We start from the raw sequence: 25,069 nt of genomic DNA, 5'->3' as shown, positions 1-25,069 counted from the left end.
AAAAGAGCCTTTCAAGATGACTTGGGGCACTGAGCCTTGTGCTTCTGTGCCACCGTGGACTGTCGTCATGGGAGGGCTCAACCTGCATGGCACAGAGGCCATGGTACTGACCTTTCTCCAGGTGCTGAGGCCCCCAGTGTGTTTCTGTGTCTGTCAGGTCTGCCTGTATTATTGCTTGTGAGCAGAGAGGAAAAAGGAAGGGGAGGAAAGAGAGACTTAGAGAAAGAGAACAAGGCAGAAGGCCTAGAAATAAGAGACTTTTGTCTCCTTCACAATCCTCATCTCTCTTCCAACTGGGATTTCTTCTACTCTTAATGAAATCTCTCATTCCTGATGTGAAAGATTAAAACCCAAGAGATTAAAAGATTACACAAAGTGGATGAGATGGACTTTGCTGCCTCCCTCCCTCTTGTTGGGACAGACCTCTGGGAAACCTCTCTCTTCTTATTTTCCTGTCTTCCTTCCCTTCCCCTCCTTTTCCCCTCCCACCCCTTGATCTTTACAGATCAAAAGGCCCTTTTGCCTTCTGACAGTTTGAGCAATTCTGGCCATCTTCAAGGCCGCTCTCTGATCCTTGCTCAAGGGCAGGTGGAGAGATATGTGGATATGTGTGAGCCTGGGGGAGCCACGGACATAAAGTCCTAGCTGTCCATCTTCAGTAAATCTACTATTTCTTCTCTGAGGAACCCTCCTTCCCCAGGCAGTCTATATTGTTGACAAGACAGGAAAAAGCTCCAAGGCATCCTGAATCCATTGCGATGAATGTACCACCCATGGTGATGTGAAGCCCCTCTTGGGAGGTGAGTGCATGAGAAGAAGGCTGGAGCAGACACAATTGGCAGTGGCTTACCTTGGCTATTCCTCCTCTTGCAGGGCAGGTGCCAGCACAGGTGAGGGACCCCCTGAGCAGATCTTCAGCTCTGACAAAGGTATTTTTCAGCAGCAAGTCTGATAGAGCAGAGATTTGCCCCTGTTCACTCCCAAGGTGTTGGGGGTGCAGAGAGGAACATGTGTGTTGCACTTTGGGTTGGTCCCTCCGTTCTCTGCTCTTCCTTGGGAAACCAATTGCTCCAGACTGCTTTCTGCTAATAGGGCCTTTGAGGGCTTGAACTGTCTCACTGTGGTTCCAGACCAGGGCTGGAAAACACAGTGCCTTTCTGCCCTTTAATTTCACTGCTCCCTCCTTGGTTGAGTTCACTGTTGCTCTTCTTGGTGGCATAATAACCAATGGAATTAGGACTCAGCATGGCTCCCCTTGGGCAATGTCTACAATATCCACAGCCAGGAGAGGGAAGAAGATCGATTCCATGCCTGGAGGTGCTACCTTATCCCAGGAGAACCTCCTAGCTGTGGCATGCTCAGAGACCTCTCAGCTTGATGGAGACAGCAGCGTACAGCCCTTGCCCCTTCCTCTAGGTCCACAGCTATTAGGGGAGAACCTGGAAGCGCTTCCACCCTGGAGGCTGTAAGCAGGTTAATGTCCAAAGCACTCATGGGATGTTATTTCCAAACATGCTGCCCCTTGTAATGAAAAATGGGCCCCCTTGCATTCAGCAAAGAAGGAAGCATCAGCATAACAGTGTAGGAACCGTTCATGCTACGTAGTGCCTACACAGTACTTGCCATCTCCCACAGCCATTGCAATGTGCAACTACCCATCTAGAAGGAGCCTCACGTCTTTGTTTCTGACAGCTGTCAGTCCCTGGAAAACAATCCCTTCCCTCCCCCCTCCCGGAGTCCCAAAGCCAAGCTGGGAGGCTGGGAGTACACGAGCAGGGAAGGAAATCTGCCAACTTTGTGTTTCTCCCTCTCGCTCTCTCTTTAGCTGCTTGTGAGGGAAGTTGCAGGAAAATAATGAAATAAAAGCCAAGGCCCAGAGAAAGCTGATTCATCCACAGCCCAGGGCCAGCGGCCGGCTCCAAGCAGCGCTGTAAAATCAATCTGTCACTGCTCACCGCAGTATAGATCAGCGGAGAGATTCTGACTGCAGCGAGGGCAGAGCCCAGCCTCCTCCTGAGGCCCGTTTTCCCCAGCCGTGGGACCCGGTTGTACCCCTGGGGCAGATGGGCAGATGGGCAGGGGAAGAGAGGGAGAAGGGCTGATCCGCTGGCTCCGTGAGCTGGAAATGCTCCCAGCGAGACTCCGTTCCCTGGCAGCACACACCGAAGGCAGCGCAGGCAGGCCGCGTGGCTGCCTTTCCTGCCTGACTCTTCCCTCCTTGTGCAGGCAAATGGCACAAGGGCCAGGTGATGGGGGACAAGGGGGGAACGGCTGCCTGTGCTCCCAGCCCCTGCTCCCAGCCCCTACTCCCTAAAGGTACCATCCACACTGAACATTACCTCCAGTATTCCCCAGACTGGGCACAGAGGGTTAAAAATCAGTTTTATCATCACCTTTGTGACTCCCAGATTCTGGGCTATTCTGGGACTCAGCAGCTCCCTGGCATATGTTGGAATAACGCTAGAGAATTGCTCTAATAAGGTCAGCTCCCTTGTTCACCCCTAAGAGCATCTCCAGTCTTAGAGGCTGTAGCAGCCCAACAGAGCAGCAGCTGAGCAGAAAGGTGTAAACCAAGGAGGTTCTCAGGGCTGTTTCCATCCCTGTTAAGGGGGCAGAGAGGTCAGGCCTGGCTGTAGGGTGGTGGTCTCAGAGACATCGGCACAAAAGAATTAGAAGGTGATTCTTCTTCTGTAGTGCTGGACATGGAGAATGAGGCATCTCTGCAGCTGACTTAAAGTACCTATGACGTCCTTAGGAGGTTTTTTTTCTTGGTGAAGTTTTTTTTTTTTAACTTGTGAAGTAACAAACAACAGAGTCTTTCCAGGGCTTTTGACAAGGTCGGAGCCTCTGCAAAATAAATATGGGGGTGAGCTTCTGTACCCTCTGGATGATCACCTGCAATGGGACGAATAAACGTTGGGGGCCTGGCTTCTAATTAGATTGAGGACCCAAATGTCCCACACTGCTGGGGATGTGGTGCTTGCTTCTGCTTGTCTCTCGGGGCAGTTCTGTTCTGCTGGATTTAAGTATTGTTCCTGGGTCAGTGGGAATATGAGCGAGTACCGTTTCCTCGCTCCCCCATGGGCCCAGGCAGCACAAGGATCTGCCCCAGCGCTTCTGAGTACAGAACGGATCTGTGCCAGCAGGAGAGCCTCTGGGAGACTCATCCCAAACAGACTGCAAGATGATCCTGAAGAACTCAAGCAGGAGCAAATCCTGCATTAATGTGGAGTTGGAAACCTTTTCTCCTGCTTCAACACCCTCCAAGATTAGATGGTGTCCATCCTTGGAGGAGGTAGAGAAAGATGGAAGCAAGTCTTTGTTCCTTTAGTTTTTAGCTCCAAAAGAGCTTGGAGGAAAAAACCCATGGTCATAACCCCCGAAAGTGATAAAGGGCTGATGACCTTGTGTGTTTGTACCTGGTGGATAAACTTGTTTCTTTGTGCCATCTAGGTGGTATGTGTGATGCCTGGGGCTAGTTTTGTAGGTGGGTCCTTTGCACTTGTTGCCTGTGTTTTGAGGGAGGCAACTCATTCCCGTAGGACTACTGATTCTTTGCCCCCCCCCGCCCCATGTACAGTGTTCGTGGGTTTGGTGTCCTGTCCCTGAGGCTGTTGTATGCACATGAGAAGGCTAGGGGCCCGTACTTGCTGGGTTTGGATTTGTGTGAGGTTATTTCTCTCCCAACAGAGAAAAACGTGCAGAGGGGTCAAAGGAGCTCACCATCCCTCTATAGATCTGCAGGTGTGAGATAGATGGGGTAATTACATGGTTCTGTACTTATGCAATAACTAGGAGGATGGGGAGATGGGCCACAGGTGAGCTTCTTCAGATGCAACAGGACAACTAGGACAGGCTGGATGGGGCTCTGAGCAACCTGATCTGGTTGTAGATGTCCCTGCTAATTGCAGGGAGGATGGACTAGATGACCTTTAAAGGTCCCTTCCATCCCAAAGCATTCTGTGATTCTATGATCACAATATAACACATTTAATAATAGTGCTGCTTGCAATGGGGTGTATGTGGCAGAGTAATTTCTCTACAGTTCTTGGACTGCATGAAGAAAGTTATTAGTTTCCCATCAGAGGTTACATGTGTTTGTATGTCTGTACCCGTGTACATGTGAGTGCTGCGGGTGGCAGGGTTAGATGACTACTTTCCTGGAAGCTGTTGCAAGCATGTTGATATTTATGCTGAGGGAAATGTCTTTACCCAGCTGTTGCGTGTGTGTATGTTTCTGTGAGGCAGGGGTGCAGATGGTGTCTGTTCAGCTGCAAGTGGAGGCTTCGGAGCATTTCCATTTGTTGTTGCAACCTCTATGCGTGCCTGTGTGAAGGACACAGTCAACTGGCACAGGAACATATGGGTGTGAATTGGTCATGAGTAAATGTAGGTGTTGGGGCAGGTTTCTAACATCAGAACAGCCTCTGAGCTGGGAGCAAATAGTCTCACAGTGCTAGGATAGACCTTGAGACATTTCTCAGAGAGATTATATGATGTGGTTGCCTGGAATAGCAGGAGACTGGATTGCACATCCCAAGAAGCCAGCTCCCATCCAATGTCCTATGTTCCCAAGTTTTTTTGCAGCTGTTGCATGTCTGCGCGTGTCCGAGTGAGACAGGCAGTCCTTCCACAGCTGCGGTGAGTGCGAGGGATGCATCGTGTCCCTTCAGTCATGGTCTGTGTGTCTGCATGTTTGTGCAGGGATTATTTATGTCTACCTGCCATGTATGTTTGTGCTTTCTGTGCAGGAGCTGGGGAGTAATTTCTTAAGAGTCACCCTGTGTTTGGTAAGGTGGTTTCCTAGCAGCTATTGCCTGTGTGCAGTATCTGGGGGCTGTGCTGTGGCTGGCTCCCCAGCACCTGGTACACATGGATATTTGTTTCTGACTGTAGGCAAGATCTCCATCAGTGATGGCATGCGTGGGTTTGGGCATACGGAGGTGGAAGGTCTTCCAGTAAGCTGTCGCATGTACGTGAGGATATGTGGTTACAGGTTACTTCTGAGGAGCTGTTGCATTTCTGCGTGCAGTGATTTGAGGAGGTGTATGAAATACAGTCCCCCCAGAGCAGTCGCATGCGTGAGTTTGTGTGTGGATGAAAGGTTTCCCCACCTCCTGTTGCATTTTTATGTGTCGATTTTCTTAGCAAGTACTGCAGGGGCATGTATCAAGGTGTAGTTTCCCACGGCTGTTGCATGTACCTGTGTCAGTAGGTGTATAGCTGTTGCATGCATACATGTGTGTATGTAGCTCCTCAGGAGCTGTTGCTTGTACCTGTGTCATTCCTAGAAGCTGTTGTATTTTCATGTGCGTGACTTGATTCTGAGAAGCTGTAGCCTCTGTATGTGTGTGTGTGTTTGATTCCCCAGCAGCTGGTGCTTGTGTGTGTTCCTGGGAAGCTGTTGCATGTTGTGTGTAGCTCTTCAGCAGCTGTTATAAGGAAATTGTGTGTGTGTGCAGTTCCCCAGCAGCTGTTGCATGCGTGCTCATGTCTCCTGTGGAGGCCCACCCCTTTCTGCCTGCACCGGAGCGGTGGCTGTGCAGGAGAGGAGAGCTCAGAGCCGGCTCCATGGGAGAGGGACCGTTGCCTGTCACAGCCTTCCCAGCTGGGAGAAGCAGTGCCGGCTCTGGTCCCAGAGCCCTATCAGCCGAGCCTGTGGCGAATTAATCACTTGCGTTTTAAATGCCAATACAGCCCTTTCTGCCTTCTTCCCCCAGTGATGCGGATGCGGCGAAGGCAGCAAATCCTCCGGCTGTGTGTGCCCTCACTGGACTGCTGCTCCGTCCCTGCCTGTCGTGCTCGCGTGTGTGCGTGGCTGGGAGTGCTGCCTAGGTACAGCCGGGAATGAGACAGCCGTGGGGCAGGGGACAGAACAGCTCCAAGGGGTGACACAAGGTGGGGGATACCCCCACACACACATCCGCAGGGCTGCAAGTTGCTTGAAGACAGGGGTCTTTTGTGCATCCTCTTCGTCTCTGTCATGCCCCGTATGGAAGCTGGGAGCAATCGCCCCTCCAGAAGCAGGTATGTGTGCGTCTGTGTGCGTGTGGCTGACACATTTTTGTGTGCAGTCCTTGTGCAGCTGCCTCGCGTGTCCTCGGCTCCCTGTTGTCATCCGTGTCGCCTCTCGGAGAAGCGGCTGAGATTGGAGCGGGAGGACCGAGGTGGGGAGAAGGGCAGGATGGATGGATTGCCTTTCTCCGCCAGCCCGTGCATGCGTTCCCTGGGGGGTGGATGTCACTGATCTGAGGATGAAGGCAAGGGGTGAGTACAAGGGAGATGGGGAAGTGGCCGGGGAGGGGGGAGATAATGCCCACATGGGGTGATGGGAGGGAGAGAGGCTTGGAGACAGGTCTCCCTTTCAGTGTGTGTGCGTGTGTGTGCGTGCACTCGCTTAGGATCGGGATGCTGAATAGGTCCAGGGCTTGCTGTACGCAGCTGGGTTTGACTGGTCTGCTTCTATTCAGACCTTGCAAGAGGAGGGGATACATGTATATGTATGTATATATATGTGTGTGTCTGTGTGTGTGTATACATATATATGTATAGGTATAGCTCTAGGTATATTTATATACCCCCACACATACATGCATGTGCAGGTACAGATATAGATGCACAAACATATATGTATATTGCCTGCAGTTATGGGAAGGAGAAGGAGACAGCCTCATCTCACAGCACCCTGCTCCCTGCCTCTTTGCAAACTTTGTCAAGGAGCCTTTGCAGACAGTGCTCTGTGTGTGTGTGTGTGTGTGCCTGTGTGTGTGTGCGTGGTGTGAACATTCTCCTGGTTTGGATGCAGGGGAGTGAGTAAATCTCTGCTCTGCTTTTACACTGCTCTGCTTGGAGGCTGACTGGCTGCAGAAAAGTCATTGCGTGGTGTCTGTCGGGTGTGTGAGTGTGCGTGTGGTGGTGGTGGGAGCTGGATATTTATGTAGGGGCCCAGGACAGCTACTTGAATGCATACATACGTATATATGCATTGCTTGCAGGGTGTCTGTGTGCCCATTTATTCCACCAGAGAAAGCATGCCCACATTTTTATGCATAAGGATCCTCCTGCTTTGGGGCATGGGATGGGGGGAGGAGAAGCTGAATGAATGAATGGGAGCAAGAGGAGGGGGAAGGAGGAGGTGTGGGGGTGGGGGAGAGAGATGAACAGACGCATCCTATTCTCATCCCAGGACAGGCAGGAGTGCACAGCTGCTGCTGTTCCCATTCCAGAGCTTGGATCTGGCTGGGGAAAGGCAGCATAAATCTGCTAATGCTGCAGCAGGCAGCGTATTCAGGAGCTGCTGTGCGTAATGCCCTCTCATGTGTGTGCTGGTGTGGCTCCCCCCTACCTCTGTGTGCATGCATGTGAGCACATGTGTGTGTATTGCATGTGTGTATGTGTGCGGAGGCGGACGTGGCTGTGCATGAACAATATGCTTGCAAACATCCTTGCAAGCACCCAGGGAAGGAGGTGTTGGCGATGGGGAGGAGAGCAACGCTTGTGCGCTGCAGGCGCGTGCATCTTGCAGCCGCGCACAGCCCGCGGTCCATTGGCACCCACTCTGGGCTCACGCAAGCGTCTGCTGCTGGGGGCTGGTGTGTGCACACAAAGTGGGTGCACATGTGCAGGCCAGACTTAGGAGCTGCTCCCCCTCCTTTTCCCCTAAAGGCTGGAGAGCACAACCCTTCTCCCCACCTTGGAGGTAGGGAGCTATACACCAAGCTATGGAGCAGGGAGAGGATTGCTGAGATTGGAGGGGGGGGTAAAGATTATGTAGGGAGTGGGGAGGAGGGGGGATGTCCATGTCCCTGGATGGGGGCCTAGGGGACTGGGGAGCCTGGCTGCATTGCCTGCTGCGAGCCAAGGAATTTGTCATGCAGCAGGAGGTGGGAGGGAGCGGGAGTGTGTGTGATATGGGGGAGATGGGGTGGAGGGGGAGAAAGGGGGCTGTGCCGGGGTATGAGGAGATTTCTGGTGACCTGCATCCCCCCCACTCCCCGGTCCCCACACACACCGCCACTCCTGGGTCCCGGGAAGCGCAGCCTGACAGCATCACTAATGTAATATTCAAAGGGAGCTTCATTTGCATGGAGCATGCATTATTAATATATTTAAATACAGCCCCCTCTCGCCTCCCCTCTCTGTGCAGACTGTACCAGCAGCAGTGAGGAAGCTGCAGGGAGTGGAGGGGTGCCGATGCGGTGCTGGGGGTGAGAAACAGCCACTTTAATGCCACTGATTTCCCCAGCCTAGAAACCTCCCTGCCCCAGCCCCTTCCCCACTGCCACCCCATTATTTTCCTTTGGGAGGTGGTTGGCTTTCAGGGCATCCAACCCACAAGCGTGCAGATTTGTCGGTATGAAGCGAGCTGCCTTCATTGCTCTTACCCGTCAAAAACTACGACACCAGGGGAAGAACTGTGGATGCGTGGCCTTTCCCTCTCTTCACCCAGCTCCAGGCAAAGTGGGTATTTGGAAGTATGCTGTCTGATCTGCTGCGCCGGTGCAAAGCTAAGCTGTGGAGCAGAAGCCTCTTGGAGGGTAGAGAGGGCGTTTGGGAAAGGGGGCATACGGAGGTGTAATTTTTGCTGGGGGACAGATTGTGGTTAAAATTGGAAAGGTAAAAATCACAGGCAGAGGGGGAAAGCAGGAGGGAGGGAAGCATAGCTGTGATGATGTCCGTGATATTTGTTCCTACCTGGGTCATGTCAGAAGCCAGATGCAGCTCCAGGCAGAGTGCAGCTGCCTCATCTGACCCTGTTGAAGAGTGGTGGAGAGCACTGCTCACCTGGGAAAAAAGCTAGTGGTCACATCAGGGCCTGTTGAAACCTCCCAGTGCTGTCAGCAGCTGTGTCAGAAAATATCGGCACATTTGCTGAGAGAGAGAGACCCGGCTGCTCTCTCCCTCAGCACAAATAGTGTTTTTTTCCCTTGGTCCCCTGTAAGTGTGGGCCTGGGCTAAGTTGTTTCTTTTATTAGTGTGAGGGAGGGCATAGGACATGCAGGGAAGACCTCTGTCCTCACACTCCTGTGAGCTGAGGAGAGGCGCCCTGCTCTGGGAAATGGGCATGATGTCCCCCAAACACACTTGCAGCCCTCACCCATGCCTGGGCACCAGAGTAGGACAGGAGCAGCTTAGGTGCAGAGCAAATGTGCTCCAGGAAAATATCCCCTTTTCTGGGAACAGAGGAGCTTTTGCTTTTCTCCTCCACAGAGGAGAAGAGCTGTCCTGGACAGTGAGGGATCCCAGGCTGCCAGCATGGATGGGGAAAGCTGGAGCTTCCCCAGTAGCACTGCAGGTTCTGCTGGTGGGGATTGTCCAGGCTGGTCCCGATGCTGAGTTACAGCGGGTGCTTGAGCTCTCTTAGGGGTTCTTCAGGGGCAGAGCTCAGTGTCCCCCAACGCCTTTCCATGTGGGAAGAGGGGTGAAGGAGGACGTGGAGTTGAGCCACTGAAGGGAGGCAGGCTGAATGCATGGGAGCCACCTCCCACGCCACTGGGAGCAGACCAAAGGGCTGTGACCCACCTCCAGCCCTTTCTCTCTGCTGGATCAGGATGGGTTTCCTGCAGCTGTGAACCAGGTGAAGGCTGTATTTAAAGCCCCAGATGAGTCAAGCTTGGCACTTTGGAGGTGACAATGACTGCTGTTGTGTTTGCTTCAGCGGTGAGATGGTCTGGCAGCAGTTACAGCTTCACTTTAGCAGAGCTACATTTGTGTCCTGGCTTTCCTGTGCTCCCCAGCCAGTGTTAGTTTTGTGGCTTGCTTTGCCAGTCCCTGACCTCCTCTTTCAGGGATTATAGCAGCTCTTTGGGTCTCCTGGGAGCTCAGGGGTACCTAGACATTGCCTGAGATGAACTGCTTTCCTCACAGACAGGACTGACCAAATAATTTTCTGTCACTGAAGAGAAATGACCTCATTTGCTCAACACTCATAAGCCAAGAGGAAACCCAGTTCCAGCTGACCAGCTGAGGTACAGAAGGAGGGAAGGGCAGTTGTCACTCTTTCCATGGCATTATATGGGGTGGAAAACAAGCTATTAGGAGCCAGATTGAGTTGAGTGACTTGATGGGTTTGGTCTATAGATGTTGCCTCTTGCAGGGAGTCTTTAAGGTTCCCAGGCAGCCGTGGTCTGGGCAGACACAGTGGCTACGTTGTGCCTTATAGCATAGCACCAGACGCCACGGAGATAGGCATGGGATCGAAACCTCGTAGGACAATCTGTCCTGCTGTTGAAGGTGGGGTCCATCCATCTTCCTGTGCTGACCCAGGTGATGTGCTGGGGCCATTCCTTCCTGTCTGCAGTCACCCCAGGGAATACATCTCCAGCTTTTCAGCCTGGAATTTTGTTCCAGGCGATGCTTTGGGGAGCTGATGGTGCAACATGAATTTCACAGATGTGAAAAGATGTGTTGGGGGGCCAAGAACCCATGTTCTTCCCTACACAGAGACACACACACACAAGATTAATACCCATCTGGTTTTGGTAAGCTGTAGGGGAAGGACTGTTTGCAAGAAGCTGTGGGTGCTTTTGTCTCCTGTGGGTGTCAGTTAGTCTGATAGCAGAGAGATGGAGCAAATACCGTTGTGAGGAAGGATCATCAGTAATGTGACTTGGGGAGGGGGTCACAAAGTAGCAGGAGGGATCCCTAGCTCTGCCACAGCTGGCCTGTGGGGAAGTCCCTTCCTTCCCCTCTATACTCCTCAGCATTCACTTGACTTCTGAATGGCTTGGGTGATAAGCTAATCACCATGGAAGGCACTATAGATGTGCAGACTGTGTCTCAGGATGGTGTACAGGCTACCAGTTGCCTTAAGGCAAGGTGTCATATGTTTGTATTCATTCTTTCCATGGCTCATGCGCTCAGTCTGTAGACCAGATGGGTCAGAGCTGCCTGTGTATTTTTAGGTTACTATGAGGACTCCATGAGCTATCCTTCCTCTGGCAACATTGGTGTATGCATGAGGACATACATGTTTGTGAACAGGGAAAGAACCGTTTTCTGCTAGGCTTTGTCTGTTCTATCCTCTTGTATGGACAGGTTACACCTGTGCATGCACAAAGTCTGTGTGCCCATGTAAGTCATTCCCTCCTCAGCTTTGTCTGTATTACCCACATATACGTGTTCCTGTGTGCATTTGTGTATGTGCCTGTGTGTGATGCAGGTAATTGTATGTGGGTTTATTTGTGGAGTGAGCACATGTGTATGTATGTGTATATGCACCTTTTCCGTCTCTTGGACTTGATGTCTCTTCTTGAGGTGTGTAAGTATGTACGTGTTTGTGGTTGTGTGCCATGTTCAGCTGGAGGACATTCATCCTACTTGTCCATGTATCTTCTTCTCCTCGCCTCTCATGAATCTGCTTCCTCACCCTGGGGAGAGGTCCTGTGCTTTAAGAGATAGTCTTGAGTTGTATTACCTGGTGCCACATGTATGAAGTGAGTTAGCTTTCCTGACATCTGTGTACTCAAGTACATCCAGAAACATGTTATTTCCAAGGCTTTAGTGAGACCAGTCTGGAAAACCTGGCAGTCAAACCTGGGTGCTATGCTAGCTGAAGGAGGGTGATAAATTGGACGTAATACAGAGAAGAGCAACAAAAATGATGAAAGGGCTGGAGGGACTTATTTACGAGGAGAGATTAAAAGAACTAAATATGTAGAGCTTGGCTAAATGATGATACGATAACAGTTTACAAGTATTTGAGGACTGTAAACACCAAGAAAAGGAAGAAATTATTTAAGGTGGCAAAAGATGGGCAAAGTCAGAGGTATGGGATGAGGCTGAGCAAAGAGGAGAATATTTGGCTGGCTCTGAGGATACAGGCAAGCTTCCTGGTGTGAGTGCTCAGACCGACTATGAAATAGTCTGGCAGGTTTATGGAGACGCAACTGCTTGCAGCAAGGAAACACATGGTGGTGAAAAGTCATGGGGGGAACAAGCTAGACTTGGCCAGTGGTGGAGGTGATCTGCAAGGCCTCTTCATATGCAGCATTGCCAGGAAAATTGTGAGAGATGTTTGATTGTCTTTCACCTTTTATTGATTCCCTCTCTCACAGCTGGGGAGAACCTGCAGACACTGTTGCTGAGGGAGCAGAGAGGTGGTACAGGAGGAATGAGTCAATGGAGTCTGATGGAGGTGGAGGGCATTATTCCCTCCATCTCTCCATCCTCTCTGGCTGGAGAAGTAGTCTAGGGAGCAGTCCTGTAGGAAGTGCCTGTAGGTGAGAAGGGGCTTTGCCACAACAACTTTCTACGAGGGTACAGGCTGAACCTACCAAAGCAAGCGGTTCCCTCTTTCCAGACAAAGATAGCTTGGCATGGGGACAGTGGGGTCAGGAGGATCAGACTTCCCTCCTCTGAATTCCTAGTCACAGATGGTCCAGAATTGGGACAACAAGGTCAGAAGGATTAACACCCCTCCTTTTTTTCCTCATTGCAGTCACAGGCCAGGAAAATTGAGTCAGATCATAATAAAAGGATTAGTGTGGAGAGGCTGCCGTGAATAGCGTGATAGACAAGTCAGGGAAATGGCAGGGAATTCAAGGGGGTTGGCCCTGTTACAGATGGTCTGCTGAAAGGGCTCTGTGTTTATCAACAGGGAAAGGGGATTTGGTCTTAAAAAGTCTGGAACAAGGCATCGAGGGGGCTAGCACTCAAGCACAGATGTTATTCCCAGCAAGGATCTGTACTGGGATGACTGGTTTAAATGACTTCAGACCTCCTTCCAGCTTTAAGGCAGAGGGAGAAAAAATCCTTCTTGGAATGGGCTCTGTTGTTTGCTCCCTTGTCCATCCATCTCTAATATGATCTAACGCACCAAAATGATATTGTTACTCATAGCTACTATTTGCCCATCACTTCTGGGTCAGCCTGGCTATGGAAAGCCATAGGAATATAAGAAGGACCCTACTGAGCCAAGTCTGAGATCCTTCCAGTCCAGTATCTCCAACAGTGGCTGAAAGAGGGAAGAGCATAAAGATAGGACAACTGTGTAGGAGCACTTCCCCTGAACTCTTTTAGCCTCCAGTGATGTGTGGCTGAGGGACCTTGTGCTAGACGATCTGCTGTACACTTCATAGGTCTCTATGGATTTGTTTCTTCCCTGAATTTGTCCAGCCAATTTTTGAAGTCAGGTGAAGTTTTAGATTCCACAAAAATCTCACGGTAGGAAGTTCTGCAGCCTAAACTTGCAGTGTGCAATGCAAGATCTCCTGTCAATTGTCTTGAACCTGTTACAGGTTTAATTTCCTGACCCTTGATTCTTGGATGGGAAAAGACAGTTAATCCCTGTCCCCTCTACCCTTCCTGTGTCAGCCGTGGTTTTATAGACCTGTCTCATTTTATGGTCTCAATTGCCTCTTTTGCAGTAGCCCTTCACCTTTCATCTTTCTGCATCTATCAGCTGCCTCTTTCTTGGCTACAGCAGTGCAGCTTTGTAGTGACAGAAGGACATGGGGCATTGCTAGGTGGCAATTGACATTGCAGAGATGAGCTGTGCCACGTCCCACACAGGTGAAGACTTTTGTGTCAGCTGCAGTGCCATGGTGTAGGAGAAGGTGAAGAAGCTGGGCAAAACCTCTGAAACCAGTTGAGGGTGCCGTTGGCCATAAAGACAGGACTGGGCAGGATCCTAGGAGGCGTGAAAAATAGGAAAGAGAATTTTTAAGTGGACCTCAGGATGTGGGGATAGCTTCTCTGACTGTTGGCAGTGGTGGTCAAGAGTTGGGACTGGTCAATACAGAGCTAGTGAGGGAACTGAAAGGCCAGAGGTGACGGAGATCTGACTGAGACTCTGACTGAAGGATGTTTAGATAAGCACATTGATGGTGGGACAGTCTGTAGACATGAGGGTCTTGGGAAAATATGGCTTGAATATTCTGCTGGTGTGATGGGCAGTGGAGGAGACTGGGAGGAGAAGGTAAGAGGACATGGATTGCCTATGAGGTGGCTCTCAGGCCTAAGCACAGCACAGGGACATCTTGACCCACTTGAAAGATATACCCAAGAGTCAGCTCCCAGGTCAAGACTAGGCTCTTCTATGGTAGATTGAGAGATTTAGCAACAAAACCCTTGCTGAAATTAAGATTTTCTCATATTTCCTGGCTAGCTGAGACCCTCAGTGAAGTAGTGGAGAAAAGATGAACGAAAATGAAACATCAGCCATCTTGTGAGCAGTCTTCAAACAGAACAGGTTCAGAGGGAGGAAACAGGCTCATGCCAGAAAGAAAAAGGCCCTGGTGGGGTGCAACAACCTTGAAGAACTGGAGGGTACAGGGAAAGAAGGTGCCCTCAGTAGCCCTTATGACATTTCCTACAGAGGAAAACTGTTGTGAGTAACCTTTGAATTAAGGGCTGTAGGGGACTGAGGTGAGTGGTGGAAAGTCTGCCTAGATGCTGTCAAATGTGGGAGAGTGAGGGACAGTACTGTCAGCAAGGGGAGGAGATGAGGAGAGAGGTTTGGTGTGAAGGAAGGGGCAAGGGGTGAAGGCAGAAAGGCCTGAACAGCATCAGGAGAGACAGTGGTGGCGAGATCTCTGTAGCAGCCATTTATGCCTCGAGATTTCAGTCTCTGCTTTCCGCTGGGTACCTCTCATGGGGCAAAGAACTCTTCTCTGGTCCCAGCAGCCTGTTCCCAGCCTGGTCACACCACGGGACAGTGCAGCTGCCTCACTTTTCCTTACAGACCAAGGAAGGTGGTGGGACGTGTTGTATCACACCATGTGTGCATAAAGCTTTTCTGCCAGTACTCAAGTGTGGAGATGGTGAGGGAGAAGGTATTTTTTCTGCCTCCCCTCTCACTTTCTGTCCTTTGCTTTCTTCTGTCTCCTCCCCCATGCTGGTTGTAACCTTTCTTCCCTTCCCTGTCTGTTCACCTAACACTGGCTGCATCCTGTGTCTCTGTTTGTTTTCCTTTAATTCATGCGATGGATCAGTGACAGACCCCCACTGTAATTTTTTAAATCGAAGCCCTTTATCTTGAATTGAGCAAGGTCAGGGGAAGCTTCTTAAGGCATCAGTTGTATTTTCTGTCTCTGCCTCAGAGCAACTTGAAGGATGGCTCAACAGGATTAGTAGAAAGCGCAAGATTGGACAAATGGATTTGGCAGGGGCTGGCTGGTGGGCCTGGGGGAGTGGGAGCTTGCTGTGCCGGAAAGTGGGAGAGCTGGGCTCCGCTCAGGGCCTCCATTGTTGCCTGCTGCCCGCTGCGCCTCTGGGCACGTGAAGGCAGCTGGGCTGATGCTGAGCACAGTCCTGACGCTGCCCTGGGAGAGAGCAGCCTCAGCCTGCAGCACCGCTCTTTGCTAAGCAAGGCTACTTAGCGCCGGATGGGTGCTTTCGGGCCAAGGCACAGGGGATATCGCTCTGTGCTTCAGGGATCATTGCCCCCAGCGCAAGTCTCTCTGCAAAGCCTAGAGGGACATGCTGATCACAACGGAGCTATGTACAGCTGGAATAGTGTGGGTCAGGCCTCAGGAACAAGCCAGGATGCCCATTCCCCGCGGTTGCAGGTCCCCGTGGCAAGCTTCCCACTCCCTCCCCAGCCTGCTGGGTGCTGCTGGAGGTGTGAATTAGCAGTCCAGAGGCACTGTCATTAGACTCTGCTTCCTTGGCTTGGCTTCTTCTGCTTCCCTCCTCCCCTGCTTTGTCTTATGCTTTTGCAAGTGCACGTTTTAGAAGAAAGTGTCAGGCTTGTGGGATGACAGAAGGGCAGCAGGCCATACGTGAGCTTTCCTTGCACAGCCTGGCTGGCACACTGTGCAGCCTCGACCAGTTTGTGGCCCCTGCTCCCCCAGCACCTCGCTGCTGCTGGGGCACCAGTTCTCCCCTCCTCTTACCTGGGGCATCTCCTCCCCGGGGAACGGTTGGCTCTGCCTGGGGTGGGAGAGGGTCTGCACCAGGCTGCCCGTTTGCTTGTGATGACCAAGCTAATTTGACCAGCCACCTGTGCACCCAGCCACCAGCCTGTCCCAAGAGGGGCCTGTCCCTTCCCCACTGCACAGTGAATCTTCGCCGAGAAGGAGCCCCAGTCCATTTGTTCTCTGATCCCGCCGGTGACTGCTTCCCTCCTTCACCCGAGCCCCCTCTGTTCTGTGCTGTCTTCTCAGTGTTCTGGGGCTCTGTGGTCAGAAAAGAGGCTCGTGAGAGGCATCTTCCCTGCTGCAACCCCCTACTACGGCCCGTTCCCCATCAGGCAGACAGCCTTCCTGGCACATCGTGTTCAAGGGCACACTCCCATCGTGTTATCCTATGTGCCGACATATGGCAGCGTGAATTGAGTATTCAAGGGAACAGAGAATCACACAACCTTGCCCTTGCTTTCCCAAGCCCCTCAGGAAGATGAGGTGGCTGGATTAGCCAGGGACATGGCTGCTTGTCCCCAGTGCAAGGATTTCCCCCACAGGACTTGCCACACCATCGTCCTCTCATTAGCAGCCCTTCTTCTCCCAAGCAGATGAAGGGTCTCTCTGTGATCCCGTTTCCTCCTTACTGTCCTCCTACACCAGCCTGGCTGCATGTCCCAGGGCTTGTTTTCGGTCTGGGGCAGCCCAGCCCCTCAGTGTGTGTTGCCCATAGGGGAAGTTCACACCGTTTCTGCACAGAAGAGGATTTGCATGCATGGTGGGGGAGAGACAGCCTGGCCTGTTTATTCTTAATGCTCTGTATTATCTCCATTAATAATGCCACCTCTGCCTCACATGCTAATTAAGGCTCAAGACTGTTAATGTAATAGGGAATTTGGGCAGAGACCACACAAGACTGGCTGGATTAAGTTAACCTTATGGACTGTTAATGGATCTCCTGGAGGGGCATTTCTGCCTAATGAGAATCCAGCTTGAATGGTAATCAGGGGCTCACTCTCCGCATGCCCAGCGGAGCCAGGAAAGCTGGCGAGGGCAGGCAGGACATGGGAAAGGCATCAGCAGGAGCTGCTCGTGAAGCTGAGCAGGGGAGAGAAGGGTGCAGGGCTGGGGGGAGAGATCTCGAGGTGAGGGAAGAGTTGGGGTGAATGGACTAGTGATGCTGGTGGTGCTGCACAGGGGGAGCCCCAAATAGGTGCTGAGGCTGGCCCCATGCTTTTTGTAGTGGGTATTTAAATATTAGCACAAAGTGCTACTTTTCCTGGTCATGATTGCCAGCAGTGAAAAGGTCACCCAGGCTACATGAGCCCTGAGCAGGGCTCCTCCCTGGGGAAAAAAACCTGGGAAGATCCTGGCCTGGCTCCTGGAGACCTGCACCGTGGGTCACGGCTGCCACTACCAGGTGGATTAGAGCTGGATTTTCCCATCTTGTCTTGTTGTACGGTGTGGGGAAAATGTTGGGGAATCGATCTGGCACTGAGCACTCTTATATGTAAAGGGCACATTGCCTTGCCGGTGAGCAACAAGGTGAAAGGCTAGGTCTCTGTTCAGAAGAAACCTGGGGACAAACTAAAGGGGACAAAATTGAGCTTAGAAGCTAGGCTTTCAGTGTATAGGGTTGGGTGATGTTTGGGGATATCACAGATTCAGGATTGCAGTCAAGGCAAAAGAGATGAAGCTTACTTAAGTGTTAGGCTTCATTTTCAAGACAAAACTGAGATTCTAGGTGTGGATGAAACTGGGTCTTGCTGGGAACCCATGAAGCCTTCCAGGGAATGTGTGCATATTTTCACATTTGGCTCCTGTGTGCTAGTTTTGTCCTCCAGAGGGAATAGGTGCGGACTGGGATATAGGGCAAAAGCAAAGTCTGAAATGGAGGCCAGTTGTTTGCATTTCAGTTTGGGGAGTTGAGTAATTTAGATCAGCCCCGGAACAAACATGTAGAGCTCAGGATAGGGTGTTTGGGAGGAAGGTAGTGATCTGCAGAATTGGTTAAAGGAATAAAGAAATGGCTTTGGGGTTTATCTTCTTGCTCAAATCCCACTGCCCCAGGAGGTGCTCCAAGTGGGCAGGCTCCATGCTTTGGATCCTAGCCTGGAGGTTACTCAGTACATGTGGGATCTGGCTGAAGGTTTAGCCTTCTGATGTGGGAGCAATGGCAGAGCAGCTAAGACATGTTGCTTTGGCTCCAGACGCATGAGTTTTGAGCTGTGCTGACAGCAATTTGTGCGAAAGGTTTCTTACACCAAACCCAGCTGTGGGTGATTCTGGCTCGGGAATTGAAAGTCAAACAGGTATCACTGTAGCTGCAGGAGCCTCTCTATATTCCCAGCTATAGGGACCACTGTCTCCCAACTCTATTACCTTGAGCTGCCTTACCTGTGCTATGTCAACTTTAGATGGCCCACAGCTTGGATGTGAACCATGAGTCTGGTTTGTGGTGCTCAGGCTTTGAGGGTGGAAGTTTGTGGGTTTGGATGAAATTTTGTGGGTTTGGGTGAAACTTTGTGGGTTTGTGATGCAGTTCCTGGGGTTTGGAAATGTGTGACAAGGACATGGAAAGGCAATAGGTCCAGTTCAGGTTGCCCAGTGAGGTTTTTCTTCACTTTCTGGCTCTTGGTATGGGAAGATACCAGGGAACTGCAAGGAAAGGAGTTCCCTTGCGGTGCTTTGGTGTGTGGGAGTTGGTTCCCAGGGCAGAGTATGCTGCTGCCAGTGAGCGAGGGGAGCTGAGGGAAGGCGAGAAAGGAAAAGCAGAGACCAGGAGGAGAGGCAGCGCAGGAGCCAGACGGACTGTTCCACCCAGAGAGGGATCCCGTCCCTGCAAACCTGTACGTGCCCAGGGGTGCACACATCACGTGCACACTTACCATAGTTTTGTGCTGTACTCATAGCATTGCTTTCACAAGGATGCTCACTCTGCAGGTGTGCAGTAACACACTGGTGTTGCACAGAGGTGTAAATGCTACCACCCACGCACAAGACAACCCACAGAGGACACATTGCTCCCTATGACACCTCACAGGTGCACTGATGTTTTCAGCAAAGAACAGATTCACACACTGTTCACTCTATAGTACAGCACTTGGATGCACACACGTACACCTACACGTTCCATACATCGATACCTGGAGTCCATCACCCACAGCAGGCACATGCACAACATCAACACACAGATGCTCACCAGAGGCCACATGTTCCTGCACACCCATGTGCACACATGACACCATGTTGTCCATGTTGCCCCCTTTCAGCATTATCCCATGCAGATGGCCTCACTCATGGCAACACTGGCAGACACACGTGTTTTTGTGCCTTCCAGGTCTCCTTGCTTGCCAGCACAAAACAGGCATGTGAAGGTGAGGCCAAACACATCCCTTTGAGATTAACAAGATGAACACCCCACAGATGTACATGTGCAAACACACGTACGCATCCCTCTTGGCTCCTGTTTGCCTTGCTTTCACTCTCCCTTGTCCTTTGTATAGCCAGTCATGGTGCTTCTTCCATGCCCCTGAAGCACAGGAGCAGATGGTTTGGAGGTCAGTTTAGGATGATAGTTCCCTTCTCCACTAGTGGCTCTCTTCAGCTGCTTAGCTCAGTGCTAAGTATCTAGAAGATGAAGATCCTCCTTGCCTACCCACACAAGACACCTCTGTGTTACCGCTCAGCACCTGTTAGAAATCCTGAGTCCAAAAGCCTCTTTATATCGCCCTCATGACCGTACTTTAACCCAAGTAGCACTTCAGGCCATGGTGGCTTTTCCAGGCTCAGCAGCATCTGTTAGCTTTGACCAAATGAGGCAACTCCTCCATCTCCACTCTGCTCTGTACACATGCCTTGCTGAGGCCCAAAAGGCTCTCTCACTTGTCCCCTTTCAGCCTGCATTATTCATCTCCTGTAATGCACAATGGATGTTTGTGGGAAGAGGCATGCAGGTACAAACGAGCATAGTGCTGAGGAACAGACACTCCTAGCAAGCTGAAATTGCCTGGGTGCACGGGCCAAGTTTAGCTGAGAGACAGGAAATTTTTACTCATTCAGAGCCCTTCTGAAAAGTGAGTGGTGGCGGTGGTGGAGGTAGAGGGGAAGAGGGGGTGGTTTGGAGGGGTTGAGGCGGTGGTGGGGGCATGTTTCTTCTGGCTCCTCTCGTGCTGCCGCACGAACGTGTGTGTGGTGCGGGCGTGGGAAGGTGGGAGTGCTCTGGGGGAAGGTGTGAAGTAGGTGGCTTTGGGGAGCAGAGAGTTTGCATGCCTGAGTAACGGTGGGGAAGGTGCACTTGCATGGGCTGGGGGGTGTTTGGTGAAGAGCTGTGGGAGCAGGGTGCTGGGGAACGCGATGTGTGGGAGGGCAAGGAGTTCCTGGAAGAGGCTATTGCAATGTACGCTTCACTGACTTGCACTGAGGTGAATCTGTACCCGCTTGGAGCCCGTGCCTGTCCAACAGCACAGGACAAGAGCTCGTGGGACTCCTTCCTTTTTTCCTGACTTTGCTCAGGGACAATCCACTTGCTCAGGAGTTGTCCAGAGAAGGGCTGGGAAGGCCTGTGAGTCTGGCTGGGGCTAGACCCAACTGCAACCCCTGCGTTGCCTGTGTCCAAGCCACCCCTGTGTCAGCCCCTTCTTGTGTATGGGCTCTTTGTTTTGTACCTGTCCCAGTACCCACTGCTCCAGTGATCCCAGTACAGCCACGGACCCCCCCCACCACATGCCTGCGGTTGCACCTGCACCCAGCTGCTTTTCCCCTGCCAAAACCCCATGCTTTCCCATACCTCTCCCGTTTCCCAGGGGCACACAGGTACACACGCTTGCCCTGATGCCGAACCCTGATCGCTTCCCGCCTTCCACTTGCAGGATCATGCTGTGACACTACCGAGCTTGTTAAACAAGCCTGGCAGAGCACTCGCTGCACCGTCCCTTGTGCCAAGCCGATCTCCCCTCCTTCCCTTGCCCTTTCTTACCCACCTTGCGCATCTCCTTGTCTCTCCTGGGGCCTCGGGGAAGCTGGAGCCTTCCTGGCCAAATCTCTGCTTCCTATAAGGGTTTATGTACCTCACCATGCTTAGGTTTTGCAGTCACGTCCCCTGATGCCACTATCAGCCAATTTCAGAGCACTTGGGGCTGGTGGGACCTTGCACTCTTCTTTGCATGCAAATTATGCACATCTGACACCAGAAGAAAGGAGGAAAGGGGAAGGGATGAGTGTGGATGCTTTTATAGGCTTTCTGCTCCACTTATTTTGCCCCCAGCAACTGCAACACATGTCAGTGGACAGATACATGGGCTTTGCTGGGAGACAGTAGAATGGGCAGAACTAGAGGAAGTGCAAAAAAAGGGAAGATCTCAGAGATGGAGGCAGTTTAAGCGGAGTTGGTGTGGCAGCGGTATGTGTGTGTGTGCACATGCACCCATGCAGGTGCACAGAATAATACAGCTGTCTCCAAAGAGAGTTCCAGCTTCATAACTTTCAAGAATGTCATTTTTTTTCGTGAGTGATGCTGGTTGTCTGTGTTTCATGTGTAGTTTGTGGTTTGTCTGCCTGTGTTGGATGTTGATGAGTATTTGTGTTTTCCATGTGACAGAATATGGCTGGTGTTTGATGATGCTGGGGCTAGCATTTAGGATCCAGAAGGATGGTATGCCACTGTGTGGGCTGAGTTAGGTAGGTAACAGTATCTGATGCGATCAGTTTGTATGCTGCAGGCAATTCGTAAGCATAGTATATTTGTGTGTGATATGCAGCCAGTGGTGCTCGCTTGACTTGTGTTCATAAGCGTGTGAGGATGTTTTATGTGCTTTTGTTTTCTTATTGATATGTGCCTTGTGATATGCTGGTGTGCTGTTTGCACTGATGTAGATGTTTGCGCGCGTGTGTGTGTACGTGGCACTTTTTCTGGTCTTTGATATGGAGGTGGGCTTATTAAATGATGTGCAGTTGTGCAGTGACAGTTATGTATCAGTGGTGAGGAGTTTGTGTGTGGTAGATACGTTCAGATGCTCAGCGTGCATTTGTGCAGTGGTCAGTATTTGCTGTGCTGTATATAAATATTTTTGCTGTGTACTCATATGACTGGTGGAACAGGCTGGGTGGAGTTGATGTGGTTGTGTGACGGTTGTCTGAAATATCATGTATGCATGTTAATACAGTTGTGCAACCTTGTAGGTGCAGGATGTATGTGAAGAAGAGAAGCACCTCACCCTTTGGAGGGACTCTCAGTTTTTAGGGGTTGTATGCAAGGTGGTGCATGGGGGTATGAAAAGGTCGGGGGGTGTGTGTGGGTGTGTGGGGGTGTGTGTGTGTGTCTACAGCGTGTGTGTGTCTACAGCATGTGTGTAGCAGGCTGAGTGTGAGCAATGTGCTTGCAGGGGGGGCGTGCCCGGGTGATGTGAGCAGGGCTGGGAGGCGGTGTGTCTGCGTGCGTGTGGCCGTGTGTAGGCACTTCACCTTCTCCCAGCGCATCTCTGTCAGCACTTTGCCCTGCACCGGGCCAGGTGCTGTCTCCTTTTTGTGTGCAGTGGGACAGATAGGCTTTTAGGATACAGGCCATCCTCTTTCCATCCGTCTGTCTGCTCTGCTGCCCGTGTCCAGTTGTCTGTTCCCATAATCACCGATACGCCCTGACTAGCTCACACCCCACACTGCCTGTGGACTCGGCAGCTGTGCATCTCTCTGTCCCTCCCACACACACACATTCACACACACACACACCCCCTGGATCTTCATCTGTGGTATATTCAGTTGCCATTGGAAACCTAAGAAAGAAGTGAATCTACCCTCCAAGTCTTAAGCTGGTGGTTTTTTTTTCCTTTTTTTTTTTTTTCCCTCCCCTTTCCTCCTCTCCTCACAGAAGGCGAAGTCGTTCGCAATGAATCCATGGCAGCTTCAATCGAGCGGTGAGCTGGAGCACCTACTCACAGGCAACACCTTGATGTGACTGAAGAGAGGCCTTTCCCAGCACTCGCCGAGGAGAGCATAGCCCTGGATTTACCTCCCGCGCACCCGGGCACCCCCAGCACAGGCACCGCGAGGTAAGCCAACCTCGGCACCTATGTCTGTGTGCCTCTCTCCATCCCTTCCTCCTTCTCGTTGCTTGTTCCCCAGAGGTGCGAGGGAGGGGAAGGGCAGGGGTTTCTGCTATATTGTGAACAAGATCAGTCGTCGTCCCGTCCCCCCCCCCGTAATGGAGAGCTGCTTCCTCCCCTCCGACCCCCTTTCCTTGCGGCTCCGCATGCGTGTGCAGGGAAGGGCTGTTTGCAGAGCAGCCAGGGGAAGTGCTGTGGGTCCCCTGCACGCAGTCCCAAGTGCATTCCCCTCCTTTCCCATCCCTCCCTTGGCACACACCTGTCTGCACTTCTCCCTATGGCGTTTTCCTCCCCCTGCCCTGTTTCTCGGGAGAAGGGGCAGCCGGGGTGCTGGTACTGCAGCGGAGCAGCAGGCTGGTTTGGCCAGCAGCACGGCTGGGCTCTGCGGCCCTGGCCTGGGTCGCCTCGGGGATGCAGCTTGCAGCAGAGCAGGAGTGGGCATCACGCTACCAGGAGCGGGGCATGCGGCAGGGGTGTTCCCCCTCCCTCCTCATCTCACGGATATTTTGGGTATCCCGATTCCCCACGGAGGGCGCTGGCCTCCATTTCCTAGTCAGGTACCTCCTCTGAATACCCAGCCCAGTCTAGCACAGCTTTTGGGGTGATGGTCATGCTCTTTGTCACTGCTTATCTGCTATTCCCTGGTGCTCCTGCCCAGCTGGAAGGGATGTTTTCCTGCCAGAGACAGTGTGTTTCATAAGCTGGGAACGCCGTGTGCCCTGCACAGGCAGTGAAGGGGCCCTGTGCAGAGCCTGACCCATTTTGGGGTGCAAAGCTCTTGGGAGCACCTGAAAAGGCCTCCCGCTGCCTGGGGCTGCCCTCGGTGCCCCTTTTCCCAGCTCCTCTGCAGGGAAGGCAGGAAGATCAGCCGCACTATTTCCATGCCATGTCTCTGTGCTGCTGGAGCTGCTGCGGCGCAGGGATGGGAGGGGAGCGGGGAGCAGGGAGCAGGGAGCAGCTGTTTCTCCCATTGCCTGGGCAGGCCCAGCCACACTGCTGGCCCTCAAGGAGCACAGACCTGCCTGATGGTGCCTTTCCACAGAATAAGACCCTAAAGCAACAAGCTGCTGGCAAGGCAGCAGGCAGAGTGCATCCTCAGGAGAGTGGATTTTGAAGGGGAGGTTTGGGGGTTCGCACCTGCCAGGCTGTGGTTTCAGGCTCTGCACAGACTCTGGCAGACACTGTGGTTTTCTGAGTCAGATTTTGGGGCTGCTGCAATTCTCCAAGGGGAAGGGGCCAGCAGGGTCCGTGCTGCGCAGCCCTGACAGTGGTTCTGGTGTGGTGTCCCCTGAAGGAGGTGATGGGTTGCTCCCCTCCTGCCCAGGTCCCACCTGGTGATACGGGCAAGGAGGGTGCATCTTCTAGTGCATCTCCCTGCTGCCACCGTGGGACCCTGCCATCAGCCCTCCCCAGTGTCCCCCTCTCCAGCTGCCCTGACACTTCCCTCTCCACCCAAACCACTGCCTTCCACTTCTGTCTGGTGGCACCAGCTGTTTTTCTTCTTCTCTTGGGGGACGCCTGAGCCTTGCTTTTCCCTCTTTCAGCAGTGCCCCTTCCTTGCTCCCTCTCCAGCACTTCCGATCCCTCATGACCCCTCGGCACATGCTGTGCTGGGCAGGAGCAGCTTTGGACAGCCTCAGGAAGGGCTGATGTTCCCTGGTGGGATTGTTTCTGGATGCTGCTGCCGGCTGACAATACTGTGAAGTGATCTTTTCCCCTGTGGTTCACACCCTTCAGTGTGCGCGTGTGTCTATGTGTTGCGGGTGATGGAGTGACTGTAGCATTGTTGATGTGTCACTCTTCCTCTTGGCCAGGGCCCGGCAGGGAGTGTGACCATGCAGTCGCACTCAGTTTCATTACTGGGGAGTTTGCAGAAAGCAAGCTCCTCCCAGATGGAGCCTCCGAAGCCAGTTGGCACTGGTTAAATTCCTCAGCCCTCTCAGGACATGGCTTTGGCACTGGCTCAGGGTGGACAGGACAATAAATCTAGCTCTAGGAAGCTTGGTACTGGGTCAAAGCTGCTGTGGCTACATGGTAGAAAATGCTGATCGAGTATGAACTCACTCTGCTGCTTCAGATTTGTTTAGAAAACAACGTTGGCTTAACTCTGTACTGGCAAGGTTTACA

The sequence above is a fragment of the Platalea leucorodia genome, assembly GCF_965183815.1.
Source record: "Platalea leucorodia genome assembly, chromosome: 4".
Lineage (NCBI taxonomy): Eukaryota > Metazoa > Chordata > Aves > Pelecaniformes > Threskiornithidae > Platalea > Platalea leucorodia.
The sequence above is the reverse complement of the archived record's forward strand: the minus strand, read 5'-3'. Positions refer to the sequence as shown.